The sequence below is a fragment of the Neoarius graeffei genome, chromosome 24 (genome assembly GCF_027579695.1).
Source record: "Neoarius graeffei isolate fNeoGra1 chromosome 24, fNeoGra1.pri, whole genome shotgun sequence".
NCBI lineage: Eukaryota > Metazoa > Chordata > Actinopteri > Siluriformes > Ariidae > Neoarius > Neoarius graeffei.
Genome location: NC_083592.1, coordinates 12193478 through 12209544, shown reverse-complemented (window position 1 = coordinate 12209544; position 16067 = coordinate 12193478).

The following is a 16067-nucleotide window of genomic DNA, read 5'->3' as shown; positions in this document are numbered from 1 at the left end:
ACAGATACGGTCTAATGTAAACTTGGCCTAAGTAGCTGTTTTGTCTTAACAATGCCTTGATGGCCTTCATGTGCAAGGGCAAGTGCTTTGGCCTACAGCATTTTAAGCATTACTAGCCTGTTTCCTCGAACAATGAGAGTTCCTTTGTCGAGGGCACTCAGTTCATTCCTAACATTGTAGAATGCTTTGAGGGATGACCAATCTGTGTCCACTGGGACATTGTCATGCAGATTCTCCCAGTGGCCTGAGCAAATGACCCTAGCCAAGTGCTGAAGTAGCGGATCATTCATAGTCTCGGTTTTGACTTCCTGCAGAGTCATTGCTTTGGGCACGGCATGGGTTGCAATGAAACGGATGTGCATTTCTATGTCTATATCATCTGTGACCATGGGAGTGTGAACGCTTTGCGGATGGCGAGACATGTAGTCTGCAGGGTTTGTTTTTCCTGCTTTGTGGATGACTTTGAACTTGTAAGGCTGAAGTTGGTGAGCTCATCTCTCAATTCTGGCGGGTGGTCTGGACTTGGGGTTGTTAAAGATGAGTTCCAATGGTTTATGGTCTGTGACCATGTTGAACTGAGCACCATAGAGATATAGATGGAAGTGTTCACAGCTCCAGACTATCGCAAGGGCTTCTCTCTCAGTTTGCGAGTACCTTTGTTCGACTGGTGTGAGTGCTCTGCTGGCGTATGCCACGACATGCGTTTTGTGAGTCTTCCTGTCAGTTTGTGTGAGCATAGCACCCAGACCAACCAGGCTGGCATCCACAATGACATTTGTTTCTCTGTTCTGATGGAAATAGTTAATCACTGGGTGATCACCAAGTCTGGCTTTGAGGGCGTTGAGTGCCTCATTGTGTTTTGATACCCAGGACCATTCTGTATCTTTCTTTGTGAGTTCACGCAGTGGCTGAGTGAATGAGGAGAAGTCAGGAATGAAATGTGCACAGTAGTTTGCCATTCCTAGAAGGCTACGTACTTCACTTGGGTTCTGAGGAGGAGAGATGTGGATGATTGCCTCAACCTTCTTTGGGTCAGGTGAGACACCATCTTTTGAGAAGATATAGCCATAGAACTCCAGGGATGTTTTGTGGAATTCACACTTTGTTTTGTTGATTGTCAGGTTATTATTGTGTAGGTAACATAGTCCCTTTAAGAAACTACATTTCCCATCAGCCAACTTCCGCGTTGACCTACGTCACGCCTGGGCAGGATCACCTATGTCACATCCTCCATGAAGCCATAAGTAACTGAGCAACGCTACTCTCTTTCTCTTTGGTGCTGTGAAGCTCGTCGCAAGTGGTGCATTCTACAGAGATAAAGAGGCCGCTCACCAAAGCATCCAAGATACAGACGTCTTTTCTCCCGAGAAAAACGATTCAGCATGGTTTTTGTTTACCCTTGGTCACGGTAGAACTACTTAAGTCATGCTATCTCTCTCTCTCGGTTGAGCTACAACCGTTTTTTTTTTAAATTCGTATTATAGTAACGTTATGGACTGCAGCCCAAGCAGTTAATTTAAAGTTAGAAGCGACCGGATCCTTCTAATTAAAGCGCTGTGCACATTGTCTGATCAGAGACTTTCTTCTCATCACGAGCGACCACGCGTCGGACCAAGAAATTCTCTGCGCTTCACGGAGGCCTTCACAACTGTGGACTCCAAAAGTCTCGGAACATCTCTATAATCTTGCACTGGGAGCAAGATACTGAAGTAAGAGACTGGCATTTGGGCAAAAACTAGTCTTAGGAATTTGCTTTATGAAGAAGTGTGAATTTAAACTCAGGAACGGTTTAATTGTGTACACTGTAAACACTTAGGGTGTTGAATGAATGATTGTTCTATTTGTGTTGATCTCTCAATTGCTTAATAGATAGGTTGCATGCTCTCTCTCTATTCCTTTCTAACCTTTAATTTCATTATTACACATATTTTGACCTCATCAAGATTTCAGTGGAATTAGCTGCTACGGCTAATTCTTTTGTTTCATTAGCATCTCAAGGGACCACGAGGTCATCATCCTCCCCCCACAAACACACCTTAGTTAGCAACAGAGCTAATCTCTTGTTTTACTTAGAAATACATGGTCACAAGGCCTCACACACACAAAAACAGCTAGCATTCCTTTGTCTTCACTAGCAACACAAAGCTAATCTTTTGTCTTCACCACAACACACTCTCACACACACACACACACACACACACACACACACACACACACACACACCTCATTGTTTGCTGAAGATTTCAACTGCTATTATTCATTTTTTTTCTTTGTTATAATAAATTCAATTATTCTGTTAAACTGTGTCTGTGTTGCTTCCATATTCCTTGAAGTCATTCAATCTCAAAGAATTCCAAGGTGCATGAGTTATGTAATACAGTAAGTGATCATAATAATTTGGAATGTACCATAATTTAGCTGTTTGGTAATTTATTATTAAGCACCAAAATTAATGGTATTAATTAATGAGATTATCAATGAGACTGATTTAATATTTAATGAGACTGATTTAATGAGATTGATCACTTAATTACCAATTGCACCTACAATTGTGTAGTCGCTCAAAAACAGCTTCTAATAAACGATCATGTTCTTCTGGCGTGGCGCCATAGACCAGGATGTCGTCACTGAAGTTTCTGACTCCTGGAATGCCATGGAGCACATTCTGGATGGTGTGTTGAAATACTTCAGCTGCTGATGAGATCCCGAAGATGAGCCTGGTGTATCTTCTTAGTCCGGCATGTGTTGAGAACATTGTAATGTATCACGACTCAGGTGCAAGTTCCAATTGATGATATCCTGCATTGAGGCCCAGTTTTGAGAACATGGTCGCACCATTAAGATCATGTATAATGCCATCCACTGTTGGAGAGATGTGTCTTTCTCTGAGCACAGCAGTGTTGGGCAGACGCATATCTATGCAGAAGCGTATTTTATCTGGATCTTTGGGCTTTGGCATTGCTACAATAGGAGACACTCATGGTGTTGGACCTTCTACTTTCTCAATGATTCTTTGGTCCTCTAAGAGCTGAAGTTCCTGTTCCACCTTTTTCTGAATGTGAAAGGGAATGCGGCGATGTGGTTGTTTGACAGGAATCACACTTTGGTCAATGTGAAGCTTGACCTGGAAAATTTTCAGTTTTCCAATGCCAATTGTGATGTCTGGATAGCGAAGCAGAAGCTGGTCAGCCATGGACAGGTCAGGCACCATGGATTTGGTTGCGCACACTACCTGTATTAGTCTAAGTTCAGATGCAGTCATGTGACTGAGTAGGGATCCATGATGACCTTGTACAACATAGAATACAGCACGTGTAGTCTTACTATTGGCGGATACCTCAGTGGTTGTCTTCCCGAGGAGGGTTAGCGATGTCTGTGTGCCATAAGGTAAGATTTTCTTATTGGACCACTCAAGTGTGACATTTGACTTGACTTTCTGATAAGTGTTCTCATCCAACAGATTAACTGAGGCTCCAGTGTCAATAAGAACCTCAGCAGGGTTGCCAGCGATCCATATTTTTGTTATTGGTTGTCTCAGTGTCTTTGTGTCTAGTGTGACATAAACACATTCATCATCTGTGCTTGAGTTGTCTGTGGTGACATCACCTACCGGCGTGGCTTCACCTTCATTTGTTCGAAGTGTTCTCACACTCTGACGTTGGTGGTCTCTTTGTTCATTTTGTGCCAGTTTCTGTGTGAATTGTTTTCGCTGTTCTGTGAATGGCTTTGATAGGTAGCAGTGAGCAAAATGGTTAAGTTTACCACATGCCTTGCATGTGAGTCCTTGCGCTGGGCATGCTAACTGGCCACTCTGATGAGGAAATGTACCTCCACAGTTCCTGCATATTGTTTTTTCTTTCCTTTCTTGTGTAGGTCCTGTCTGTTGTTGACATGTATTAGCCCACTTCCTGTTTCTTGTATTTGAAATTGCTGCAACCCATTCATGCTCATTTCGGTTTTCCATGCCTGACGCCTGCATTTCAGATGTCTCGAATGCCCGAGCAAGGTCCAGAAGGCCTTTAAGAGTTAGGTCTGTATCTCTAAGCACTCTGCTCCTTAATCGTGATGAGGTGCAACTGAGTATGATTTGTGATTTTATTTCCCTGTCCACATCAGAAAATTCACAGGTCTGGGCGAGTTGTCTTAATCTTGTAGTATAAGCATCAACTGTTTCACCTGGATCTTGCCTTGACTGGCGGAAGACATAAATTTCATATTCAACATTGTGACTAGGCTGAAAGTAATCTTTGAGTAACTTAACAGCTTTATCGTAGTCGTCGAGTGCGCCTTTTTCTGGGAATACCTCAAATATATCCTGCACTTGCTCCCCTGCATAGTATAAAAGCATAGCTCTCTTCCGTGTTTTGTCAGTAATTCCCATTGCAATCAGGAAAGTTTCAAATCTCTGCATCCATTTCTTCCATTTGGTAGCTAGTGCAGCAGGCTCAGTGTTTAGATCAAAACAGGGAAAAGAAGGCAGGTCTCCACCAGTAGCTATGTTTGATAGCTGACAGTGAATTTATCTCATCTCATTATCTCTAGCCGCTTTATCCTTCTACAGGGTTGCAGGCAAGCTGGAGCCTATCCCAGCTGACTACGGGCGAGAGGCGGGGTACACCCTGGACAAGTCGCCAGGTCATCACAGGGCTGACACATAGACACAGACAACCATTCACACTCACATTCACACCTACGGTCAATTTAGAGTCACCAGTTAACCTAACCTGCATGTCTTTGGACTGTGGGGGAAACCGGAGCACCCGGAGGAAACCCACGCGGACACGGGGAGAACATGCAAACTCCGCACAGAAAGGCCCCCGCCGGCCACGGGGCTCGAACCCAGGACCTTCTTGCTGTGAGGCGACAGCGCTAACCACTACACCACCGTGCCGCCCCGACAGTGAATTTATAAATGTATTTATTTGGCTATTTATTTATTTATTTATTTATTTATTTATTTCGATTTGTTTTCCTCCAGATATCATGTAAAGTTAGTTTAGTTTGCTGGAGTAATTCGTTATTTCAGCCAGCTGCTACAGCATACATGTCAACCCCTTTGGGCATCCACCTGTAGTATCAGAGGAAGAAATCCATAAAATCAACATAAAATCCTTATAGCCTTCGAATCGCGCCAAACTTTTATTTTGATGTACATTTGTACAATACACATTTAGTGCTATCCTATTGTTCATAGGGTAGGCTGCTCCCACTCCAAAGGAAAATACTTTTTACAGACTCAGGGAAAACACTCAAACTCCACTGTCTGTCCGCTGTCAGTCAAAGTGTAGGCTGCTCCCATTTCAATGGGATACTTTTCACAGAGACCATTTTTGTCCACAGTTAACTTTTCATATAGCCAGAGAAAGCACTCAAACGTCACCATTTTTGTCCACAGTCAGTCATGTTTACATATGATCTTGATTATAATCACTGGCAGCCTTCTTTGCCAGCTGTAACTGCCTTTCTGTGGGGGTGATGTCACAACAGAAGTCTGTGTTCAGTTTGCATTGCAGTAGTGCAGTAAGGGTGTCTGTGCCCAGGTTTTTTTCTGCAGTCAGTGTGGATTTTCCTGACCTGTGAGAATACCCTCTCACAGTCAGCATTGCTGCGAGGTAGACACAGCAATGCCTCCATAGTTTTTCTCAGGTTTGGAAATCTCTCCTGTCCGCATCTGCGCATGACCGGAACGAGCGAAGTCTTGCAGTCGCGATACTGCACGAGGCTTGAGGAATAAACATCCGGTTTCACATTCCGGGTTATCTCCCCCTGCATACACGCTGTTCTTTGTCTATAAATCGAGCTTTTGTATGTTTTTGCGATGATCAGCTGACGATGTTCAAGTAAGATACACAAAATAAATTTAGGTCAGAAAATACTGAAAATCTGTAAGACTTTGTTTATACGCCCGTACGCCCTTGAAATGAGAGAAAATCAGTATAATTTCCGAACAATCCGTATAGGTTGACATGTATGCTACAGTTAAATTTTTTTTCAGTATTATTAGTCTCATCTCATTATCTCTAGCCGCTTTATCCTTCTACAGGGTCGCAGGCAAGCTGGAGCCTATCCCAGCTGACTACGGGCGAAAGGCGGGGTACACCCTGGACAAGTCGCCAGGTCATCACAGGGCTGACACATAGACACAGACAACCATTCACACTCACATTCACACCTACGCTCAATTTAGAGTCACCAGTTAACCTAACCTGCATGTCTTTGGACTGTGGGGGAAACCGGAGCACCCGGAGGAAACCCACGCGGACACCATGCAAACTCCGCACAGAAAGGCCCTCGCCGGCCACGGGGCTCGAACCTGGACCTTCTTGCTGTGAGGCGACAGCACTAACCACTACACCACCGTGCCACCCTAGTATTATTAGTCCAATGATCATTTTATGTTTGCAATAACAACCTTGCTTAACAGTTCAGACGTTCTTTTACGAGGTTACTTTTTGACATGCATGTGTTTCGTTGAAGTCACGTCCCTTCACTTTGTTAGCTGATGAGGGCAATCTCCAGTGTGCAGCTTCTCATTCACAACAGGTGCCGTTTTGCAGGAAAAATAAGAAGTTGTACGTGGATTCTTTTCGGCGATTATGCTGCGTCCTCGTCACCAATGTAATGATTCAATGTCCGCTCAAAGGATATTAAGTTTGAATGTTTACTGAACGATTATTGCAGTAACTTACAAGAAATAACATCAGGCTTGCTGTAGCATTCTCAGGCTAACACAATCACCCTACCTATCCGGGTACATGACTTCCTGGTCGTGACATCACTGCTTCTCTTAAAGCGGTACACGACAGAGGGAATTATGAACAGTTCTTAGGGTTTTTTCTAGAAAAATTTCGTATGAGGGCGCTCACCATGGCGAGGGAGCGAAGCGGGGGGGGGGGGGGGGGGGGGGGAGATGGTACCGGTTGTCCCCCCCCCCCCCCCCCCGCCATGCAAAGCCTTTGAAAAATGCTCCAATGGGACATTCTGAGGCTATCTGAGAGGGAAATTGTAACAAATTGTCTGTCAACATTGAAAAAGAAAGAAGTAATCTTCTTCTGTCCCGGACAGTCTTTGGCTTTCTTCCGTTTCGTGCCGCGGGATGACATCTTTAAATGCCCAAGTGTCAACAAAAACAACTCGCGAACTACTTCTGTCAAAAGCTCCCGCGCCGGTGGGTGAAAGGTCATTCAGTCTCGAGAAATCTCGCTCTACAAGTCAGCTGACCTTGTATGTAATCCATGTCAAATCTCGCGAGAGCAGCCGCGACAAGTAAACAACTAAACAACATGTCGCCTCAGTCTGGAAAACGCCAATTCGGATTGTTTTTGCACTGTCTGACGGTGTATCTACTATGATTGGAATATTTTTGGAGCAATTATAACGTATTTGATGATCAGACACATTGTCACGTAGTGTTGCTGGGATGTTTTCACGGAGTCGGTAAGGGGGCGCACGCCGAGAGTAAGAGGGCGCAGCGCCCCTGTTCCCCCGTTTAGACAAAAGCCTGGTTCTAAATACCAGTCAATTTTGGCCCAAAACCTTCAGGTGTCTGCTAGAAAGCGGAAGATGAAGAGGAATTTCATCTTTCAGCATGACAATGACCCCAACCAAGTTTTGGAATGGCCCAGCCAGAGCCCAGACCTAAATCCAATCAAAAATCTGTGGGGTGACCTGAAGAGGGCTGTGCACAAGAGATGCCCTAGCAATCTGACAGATTTGGAGCGCTTTTGCAAGGCAGAGTGGGCAAATATTGCCAAGTCTAGATGTGGCAGGCTGATAGACTCCAACCCAAAAAGACTGAATGCTGTAATTAAATCAAAAGGCATTTCAACAAAGTTTAAGGGTGTGCACACTTATGCAACCAGCTTATTGGATGTTTTTTATTTTTTATGTTTTCCCCCCTAACAGATTTGTTTGTTTTTCAATTGAACTGTACAGGTTATAGGTCACACTAAAGGTGGGAAAAATTTTGAAATTATTTATCATGGTCTCATTTTTTTCACATCAGAAAAACCTATCATTTTAACGGTTCAAAGTTACTTTTGGTAGGAGTTCATTGTTACATTGCAGTTGTTCAAAACAAAAGGGCTTTGCTGAGTGAAGTCCACAAGTGAAGTCATCTTGTAAAAGTCTCTGTCACTTTTCCTCACCTCCAAGTAGAACTTTGACAATATTTCCATTATTGCTCTCTTTTCCAGTTTTTCGATTTCCGTTGGTATGTTTTTCTCTTGTAAATATGCGTGAAGAATATATAATTAAGTTTTGGTAGCCTTTCGGGTGTTCAACGCGTCTTTATTTTCAGTTTTCAGTTTATTTATTTAGTGCTTAAACCAAGCACTGGATCTTCGCTCTTTCCCGGCTGACAAAGAAATGATTGTGCGCATGCGCAGCAGAAAAGTTTTGTCATTGGATCTTCACATGAGCTCCGATGTGTGACATCGTGCTGTCTTGACAATGTGCAATATTCTAACAATATTGCACGCTCATTCTCCACTGGGGAGAGTGGCGTAATTCATGGAGGATAAGTGATATGATAATATTGCATGCCATCAATAAACACACTAGAAGGAAATAGAATACATGTTTTTACTCCATGGAAAAAGTGGCCTGTATGTACTGTATAATAATTTCTCATATATTTTCAGTCTCCATGAATATTATGTACAGACAGCTACTATTAACCATCCACGAAAATACCAACGATTACATGTTTTAAAATGCATTTCTGCTTTAAATTCAAGATAAAAAGAAATTATATTCGTTCCTGATGCATGCAAACATTTGTTATATGATTGATCATAAAATTTGAATCAGTTAAGTTCCCTCAGCAAAATTTCATACTTCTATGCAGAAAGTGATGCCCTGTCCAAATTAGAATTTTAAAAGTAATGTGAAAAAAGTTCAAATTTTGACCAAGTGAAAGTCCCTAATCACCCTGATTGTGACCGAGTTGATGGTGAGCCAGCTATCTGAGAAAATGCCTAGTCCAGTGGCTATCCTACTCAGAAACCCAACTTAGTCTGAAAAGAACTTGCAGCTTTTAAGGAAACCGCTTAGTGCAGATATACATTCCACAAGTTCTGAAGAGGTTAAAATGTCGAGATCATGTACACTTTCTGAGCCAGTTCACCTGATAGTCTTGTAGAAGCAATCCGACACTACACTCTGAAACTGAGAGCATGGATTTGCTTTAAAACATCTACAGTTTTCTTCGGTTGTGTTGCAAATATATGACACAAAGCCGAGTCCGTTGGTGCTAAAAAAGGCAACTGGACTTGCTTGAAATTCTTGAAGACGTTTCACCTCTCCTCCGAAAGGCTTCTTCAGTTCTGTCTGACTTGTGGGGAGTTCCAGGTATTTATCCTCTAGTGAATCAAAAGCAACCCTAAGGAGAGCCGTTGTGGTCACATGGGTTGTTGAGTCATCCTGTAGGTGTTAAGGCCAATTTATGCTGACAACCCAGTCCTCGCAGACGGCGCCGCAGACAGTGTCTGCGTAGCCCCCCCACCTTCGCAGACGCTCTGCGCGCACCTCCCAAAAAATGTGACCACCGCAGAAGCCTCGCAGACAGCGTCGCAGACAAGAGGGCTCTGATTGGTCCACTCTACATCCACTGTACACGCACTTCCGCTTCCCTACTTTCCCGGTTTGGTTTGTTTTCACGACCGCCATTTTTAAAAACACGAGCGAAGATGGAGCAGCACGAAGAGCGGTTGATCGAGGAAGTACGTACATCTATACGACTCCAGTTCTAGTCATTATAAGTAACCGGATGATAAACACTCCACTAACCACACCCACCAACTACTCCTAGCGATTTCGCGACTTCGCGCCCCCTTGCGTTGTGGCAGTGAATAACATCGCGCACGCCTATTACTCCCCGCTCAACGATAAATTACAACTGTCTGCGAAAAGCTATCTGCGAAAGCCTTGTCGCAAGAGCATGCAGAGGCCTTTAGGGTCACTGGGGGCCGGGTGTGAATGGTGTTAGCAGCCTAGAGAGTTGTTAGGGTGATCTGTGGGTCCTTGGCTCTTTCTGCCATCATGTGAGTTATTGAAGGCAGCTGAGTTTTGGTGTGGATGTGTATTCAGTTTTCTGGGAAGTGTGCCAAGGACTGCATTATAGGTGGCTGATAAGTAGTGTCTCAGACCACCTCCTCTGTTCAGTGATGGTCGTTCCAGGTTGATGAAGATGGCTTCTTTTACTCCTCTTTCAAACCACTGGTCTTCTTTGGCTAAAGTGCAGTCCTGAAATAAGTGTCCTTTGTTGTCCTTTGTTATTGAGATGAAGATCGACAACAGAGTCCTGTCCTGAGGAACTGGCTCTCCTGTGTTGAGCCATGTGCTTGTGAAGCGGTTGTTTCTTTTCCCCCAATGTACAGGTCTGTGCATTCCTCACTGCATTGAATTGCATACACTACGTTGTCCTGTTTGTGTCTGGGTATTCTGTCCTTAGGGTGAACCAATTTAAGCCTCAGAGTGAAAGAGGAGTAAACAGGGATCCCAGCAGTAATTGAAAAAAATAGAGGAATGTAAGAAACTATCACTGGGCGGCACGGTGGTGTAGGCTAGTGGTTAGCGCTGTCGCCTCACAGCAAGAAGGTCCGGGTTCAAGCCCCGTGGCCGGCAAGGGCCTTTCTGTGCGGAGTTTGCATGTTCTCCCTGTGTCCGCGTGGGTTTCCTCCGGGTGCTCCGGTTTCCCCCACAGTCCAAAGACATGCAGGTTAGGTTAACTGGTGACTCTAAATTGACCGTAGGTGTGAATGTGAGTGTGAATGGTTGTCTGTGTCTATGTGTCAGCCCTGTGATGACCTGGCGACTTGTCCAGGGTGTACCCCGCCTTTCGCCCGTAGTCAACTGGGATAGGCTCCAGCTTGCCTGCGACCCTGTAGAAGGATAAAGCGGCTAGAGATAATGAGATGAGAAACTATCAGCAGGGGTCAAGGGGGCTGCCTGAAGTTGTTGAGATTTTAACATTTAAAGATGCTATAGAACACATTTTTTTTACATAGATTTAACATAGAAAAGCAACAGAATTTAACCATAATGTGTATCTATTTGATGCCATATTTTGTAATCAATGACATAAGTGGCAAAAAAAAAATTATAAAAATTAGACGAAAATGTAGCTTTGAAGAATATACTTGCCTAAATATTCCACTGATTTTGTTATAACACTAGTATCCATAGTTCATCTCATTTGTTTATTTTTTTTGTTTCAAGTTAATGTCAAAACTAGTCTAATATAAGCCACATTCATTTTTCAAAAATCATGAATATGAGCAGAAATCAATGATTCAGTAATATTAGATATATACATATGTACAGCAAATACTGGAGATATTTGATTTAAACCTCTCTTTTTGAAAGGTTTCACTGCAAAGGAATTTAATGCTCTTTTCTGGGGTGCATTCTGTCTTTCCTCCAGTTTTCTCTGCTTTTGTTTCTCTGATCTTTCCTTCTGCTTTTCTGATGTTCCTGCAGTGCTCTGAATTAAGTTCAAAGCATTAGAAACAAAAGCACGAACGGAGTTAAAACATGTTTTCTAGCAAATGGGCGCAGCCATATTGTTTTCTTGTTCTATCGCGTACAGTCTCGCGGTCAGTGTTGCCAGATACTCCTGACGTTTTCCAGCCCAAAATATGTTCAAAACCCGCCAAAATGCACTTGAAACCCCCCAACTGGGCAGAGAACCACGCAATCTGGTAACACTGCTCACGGTATTTACATCAATTTAACTTCCGAGTGTTCCCGAATGTCAACGAGAACAAACGAAGCCGACGAAAACATCGCTAAACAAGCAAACCAAATCAGAACGTATTCTGCTGGTCATTTTACTTAAACATATTTTTAATGGATATACAAGAGATTTAAAAAAAAAACACTTTCGCTAGAAAATAGCGGAATTCCGCTAAATAGCGGACGTCTGGGATCCCTGAGTAAAAGAAGTCATCTTCGTCAACCTGGAATGACCATCACTGAACAGAGGAGGTGGCCTGAGACACCACTTATCAGCCACCTACAATGCAGTCCTTGGTACACTTCCCAGAAAACTGAATACACATCCACACCAAGACTCAGCTGACTTCAATGACTCACATGATGGCAGAGAGAGCCAGCGACCCACAGATCACCCTAACGACTCTCTAGGTTGCTAATACCGTTCACACCTGTCCCCCAGTGACCTACACCTACAGGATGATTCAATGACCCAGGTGACCTCAATGACTCTCCTTAGGGTTGCTTTTGGTCCACTAGAGGGTAAATACCTGGAACTCCCCACTAGTCAGACAGAACTAAAGAAGCCTGTCGGACGAGAGGTGAAACGTCTTCAAGGATTTCAAGCAAGTCCAGTTGCCTTCTTTAGCACCAACAGTTTACTATGACCTGGATGACTGAGAACCTTCACAGACACAAAGCCGAGTCACTACCCTGAAGTTGATTATGCTCCATTATTGACTATTCAGGGCACATCATGAAGTGTTTCATTACACTTATACCATAGCAATATACCAAAACATATGTTACTCTCTAAGCCAAGTTCTACACTACAACAAAAATATTATCTGAAATAGCCTACTGGTTTGACAGGTTGGGTTTTGACAGCAGACTACACTGGATTATTTTGCAGAATATTTCAAAAATATTAATTGATACTGTATTCCAGTTAGGATTGGAGATTTTCTGGAGAACAAGAACCGATATTTTATGTGAACCAGGCAGCACAAAACGGAAGAGAAAGGATCAAAATTCTTTATCTTAAAATGTAACAGGAATTTAGGTCTAGTTGTCAAAACATGTAAATATGCCTGAAGCAAACATGGCCAGCTCGGGTGCAAATTACACCAGTTTTGGTGGGTGATTTTTCAGCTTGCTGTAGGTGATTGGTTTTTAATCCTCAAGGGAGCATTATATAAACTCTGGCACCAGGTTTATAAATTGCAGTAAACGTGTTCAGCTTTCAAATTGACACATGGCAGCAGTGTGAGTGAGGAATGCAGGCTTTTTTTTTTTAGAGGAACATCATTTATGGGTGACAGATAGAGCAAAGGATTCCAATGCTGTACTCAAAGAAGTCATGTTTTTAATATAATATGATTATGCCCAACTTTGTCTCTACATGTCATCATGGAGTTGATTATATTAGAAAAAGTTTTTTTCCCATTTTGCAATTATTTTTGACAGCGTGGCAAAGTCCTTCTCTTAACATAATGCTTGAACAGCTTTGCACAGACTTGATTTAAATCAAATCTTAAAAGATTGAAAACTTGGACTTTTCTAAGTATTCCAGCTGGTGCACTCCACCAGATTCAAATTGGATTATATTGTATTGGCTTTCTTTAGTGCAATTACCTCCGTCAACTTTGTTGAAGAAGGTTGCGTTCACTTCTGTTTGCTTGTTTTCCCCCAATGTAACTCAAAAAGTAGTGAATGGATTTGGATGAAATTTGGTGGAAAGGTGGACCATGGGCCAAGGAACAATTGATTAGATTTTCATGCAAATCTGGGTATGTATGTGGATCCAAGATCTAGATATGTATCTGGATCTGGGATTTTTTTTTTGTCTGTTCCCAAAGTAATTCTTTGGTGTACAGCTTTAGTATTGTCTGAGGTTCGAGTGATTTGATTTTGATGTTGATGGTACTGTATGGAGTTTGGTGGAGGTAAGAAGTGCCCTTCTAGTTTCTACTTTCTAATTGTTTTAGACCTTTTAAACACCCTCTTGGCCTCTTTCCTGCACCTGTGAGGCACGGGCGATTGCTCTAAGACAATGAGGGAGGCTCAGCCTCCTCTAAAAATGACAAACATCGTGTAGGATGAATTGCGCTAGGCTTGTGTTATAGCCGACCTTATAACATTGCTATTTCAGATCCAGAATCATAGAAATATATGTGCTCAACCCAACTACAGTGCGAAATCATTCCATTATAACTTTCCCCAGTTCGCCTAATGTGTGCTAAATGTGTGCCTAATGAGAGCTGCTTTCAATAATGATCAATTTTTAAACAACATGCCACAATTTTAAAATATAAAATGTTAAAATATACTCCCCTCCCCCCAACACCACCATCATGTATATTGGACAGTAGGCTAATGGGCCAAAAGAACCTGTTATTTCAGTTTGTGACCCTGCCAACAATCAGCCAGATCAGAGGCAAGAGTATGGGCAAAATTGATGTGTTTTTTCTTTTTTCTTTTAAAATCTGGAAATATCGTAACCGACCAGCCTCCCCTGTTTGAAAGACTACCAGCTGCCACTGCTGTGAGGAGAGGTTTTAATGTTGCCTTTTTCCCAAATTAGCAATGTCATTGTTTTCAATATCCATCTTTCACATTTTTTTCAGTCCTTTAATTAAATTTTTGAAGGTCACTTTACTAATTTAGGCGGCACAGTGGTGTAGTGGTTAGCACTGTCGCCTCACAGCAAGAAGGTCCGGGTTCGAGCCCCGTGGCCGGCGAGGGCCTTTCTGAGCGGAGTTTGCATGTTCTCCCCGTGTCCACGTGGGTTTCCTCCGGGTGCTCCGGTTTCCCCCACAGTCCAAAGACATGCAGGTTAGGTTAACTGGTGACTCTAAATTGACCGTAGGTGTGAATGTGAGTGTGAATGGTTGTCTGTGTCTATGTGTCAGCCCTGTGATGACCTGGCGACTTGCCCAGGGTGAGCCCCGCCTTTCGCCCGTAGTCAGCTGGGATAGGCTCCAGCTTGCCTGCGACCCTGTAGAACAGGATAAAGTGGCTAGAGATAATGAGATGAGACTTTACTAATTTAAATGTATTTATGTTTGTTTTAGTGTGAAGTTTGTATATGTTAAGAGTAGAACCTGGAATATGAGATGCAATGCTTGAAGACGAATTGAAAATTTCAATCTATAAAAAGGCAAGCTCATCCTTCCCAGGATCAGCCTAGTTGCAACATAGAAACTTGTGCTTTGTTTTTTTTTAAACTAATAGCAAATAAGCTATTAATTAAGAGAAAGGAAACAGAAGTTAGTGAGTAAATAACTTTATAACTATAATGTAAATGGAAACATCCTGTTTTGCAGACGTTCCACAACATTAAATCTCACGAGAACTCAATTAAAAAAACATGATGGGTCATCTTCTTACAAATAAAATATTGTAATCATTGGCAAATCCAGGAATAAAACACATTGGAATGCACTGTTATAGAAAAATAATAAACATCAGGATGATAACAATAACTCTGCTGTACTCGTGGCCACATCACACCACAAAATTGCTGATTATTTTTCCTATAATAGTGTAGCTTGTTGTTGTGTGTGTGTGTGTGTGTGTGTGTGTTTTTTTTCCCTTTCTCTTTTCCTGGTGAGAGTTGCAGTGCTAACAGGCTGACAAGATCAGTTCAGACTTCACTCTCCCCAGCCACAGATTCCAGCTCCTCCTGGCAGATCTCCAGATCTTCTAAAGCCAACTGTCAGATACAATCTCTCCAGTGGCTCCTGCATCTGCTCTGGGTTCTCCATCCAGGAGTTGCCAACCAGGAGGTAACCTTGTAAGGTGTCCAAACCACCTCAACAGACTCCTCTCAATTCAGAAAATCATTGGATCTACTCCAAGGCCCTCCCAGACTCTTAAGGTTCTCACCTCACCCTATCTCGGAGAGTAAGTCCAGCAACACTGTTCCATGGCAGTATTTGTTCCTCCTGAATTCTCGAGTCAGTGATCGGACAAAGTCTCGTCTCCAGAACCCTGGCATAGACCTTTCCTCAGAAGATGAGAAGGAGTGTGATTACTGTATTATTGGAAGACATCATCTTCCAATAATCTTTTATCTAGTCTGAGAGCTTTGCCCTGGATCTCTATGCAACAATGAAGATGTGTGTTAACTCCACAACCCCAACCTTGTTCAGTGTTATCAACATCTCCTCCACCCCTGCAGCCTTGCCATGAACCTCAGCTGCAGAGATAAACTCCAAAGCACCAGAGTTCTGACAATACACTGTATGAATAGAAGACATGTCTACTGGGTTAAAGAGTTCCTCATTCCATCGCTCAGCAATATCCGCGATAGATGTCAATCCTCTCTAACTTGTGCATGGTCTCGGCTC